We start from the raw sequence: 2,412 nt of genomic DNA on the forward strand, positions 1-2,412 counted from the left end.
ATTAATATACTAGTATAGTTTTTATTAGGCTAACTGAATCAGGTTTTAGTTTTCCATTTTCATTTTAGTTAAAGTTTTAGTAACTTTGTTCTGTGTTTTTGTATTTTTAGTATTTGTTTATATATGAGTGTGTGTGTGTGTGTTTGTGTGTGTGTGTGTGTGTGTGTGTGTGTGTGTTTTTCATTCATTTTTATTTCAGTTTTCTTATTTTTATTTTCATACATCAAGTTAAACTAAATTAAAATGAGAAATATTGCCATGTAAGCTCAAGTAACGAAAAATGTGCATTGTAGTTTCAGTTTTAGTTAACCCTAAAAAAACATACATTTTACATTACGGTAATGAGAATTTGGGAGTGAAAACATGCTTAATTGTCATTTAAAAAAAAAAAAAGTAATAGTAATAATGCTGAAATGCAAAAATGTATTCGTATAGAATGGTGAATTTTTTTCCTGTAAGCTGACACTGTGAGTAGGTTTATCTGCTCCACACTCTGATGCTGTGAACATATAGCCATCGTAAAAGCAAAGCTACCTTGATGTGTGACAAGAGTTCCCTGGGGCAAAGCACTCTAGGAGCCATCTGTGTTCAAACTACAGGGATTACACTGCTCAATCCCCGTAGCAAATAAGGGAATTAGGGTGAAATTTAATCATATACCGAATTATAGTCACTGACACGATATTACAGCCCCCCATGAGCTCTGTGTGAATGCAGCTCAGACTGATTGACTTAATCTCATTCCTCAACCTGATTTCGCGATCATGGTATCTCCCTTGCTTGGTATTCAGTCTCTTTTCTTTTGGATTTCCCTGTGAGCATTTCACATTCAGATTCTTGAGTGCTTACAGTCCATTCATTGGGACTGTCAGGATGTCACTTGCTGAATTTATTCATTAACTGGCTAAGTATGCTTGTAATGCTTCCATGTGATTCCCTGTATTGATCGTGGAGTCAACAGTGCTGTTGAACCGGTTTGATGAGAGTTATTGATCTTAAATAGAATTTTCAGAGCCTAAGTGGCCAGTCATTTTGATACTCTCAGTTCTTTTTTCATATACTGTATTTCTCATTGCAGAAGCTATATCATGTTCAGTATTTATTCTCAAAGTCATATTGAATTAAATGAGTTGGCACATGTTCTTATCTTATATGCTTCTTATATGCTGTCTGTTGGCAGCTTTCACTGTTTCTCCAAAGATATTAAGTTATTTTCAAAGGCACTCTGCCTCAGCCCAGCCACTTGGTTTTTGCAAGCATACTGTTAATTGTAATTTGTTTTATCAATGCATTAAAAATAGATACTGTATCGCTGGACGACTGTGTACCAGTGAGTGATGATGACAAATAGTCATACTGTTTCCACTTTAAAAGCTACAGGAGATAACCAAACGTTTGTGACGGAAATAAAAATATTCACTTGTAAGCTGTTAGAAAGTTGACATGGTTGATTTGTGTCAATAAGAGGAATTTCACATAATATGCTTTTTGAATTCCATGTTGTTTTACTTTTAATGCATGCTGAATAATTTCGTTTTAGAACCTTAAACTGTTTTATAAAATGGATATTTGTAACATTAAAGGGTAGTCCAGCTAAAAATTACATTTCTGTCATCGTTTATTCCCTTTCATGTCGTTCCAAACCTGTATGACTTTCTTCCACTATACAGTTTTGGGTCCTATTGACTTCCATAAAATGGACAAAAATAGACCTGAAACTGTTTGGTTACCATCATTCTTTAAAATGTATCAGGGTCAGGGTGAGTAAATTATGACAGAATTTTCATTTCTGGGTTGACTATCCCTTTAAATTCTGATTCTGAGCTGCTGTAACATGCAAATGAGGGTGTTTTGTTGCAAAGATTTTGATGGATTTTTATTAAAATTAACAAAACAAAAACAGCTACAGGGTTTTTTAAATTACTTTCATTTGAAATTTTAAAAGATACTAAGAAACAAATACTAAGAGAAAAAAAGTGTTTATTATTTTTTTTTATTCCATATAGTCAAAAGAACCCATAGTTCGAGAAACATCGTCATACACATTTGTGTGAGATCACTGCTGAAATCTGTGAAATCACTTTAATTGACAGGCACCTACTGATATTGCAAAACTGTTAAAAACCAGCTCATCTTCTGAAATGATTTAGCAAATACTTCACTTGTTGAGGCACTTCAAGAGTTGATACCAGACATCTGTTAACAGTCCCTCTTCCTCTTTGCTCTTCATACAGGTCAATGATTCTCCAGCGTATATACAACTGTGTATGTGAGAGTGTGGCTCTGGGGTCACAGCACTCCACTCCACGTCCCACGCCAAACTAGTTTTTTTTAGAATTCTCCTTTCAGTTCCCCTCTCTCATACATATATATATATATATACATATATATATATATATATATACACTCACA

Source organism: Sinocyclocheilus anshuiensis, unplaced genomic scaffold (genome assembly GCF_001515605.1).
Source record: "Sinocyclocheilus anshuiensis isolate Anshui unplaced genomic scaffold, SAMN03320099.WGS_v1.1 scaffold179, whole genome shotgun sequence".
In the NCBI taxonomy this organism is placed as follows: Eukaryota; Metazoa; Chordata; class Actinopteri; order Cypriniformes; family Cyprinidae; genus Sinocyclocheilus; species Sinocyclocheilus anshuiensis.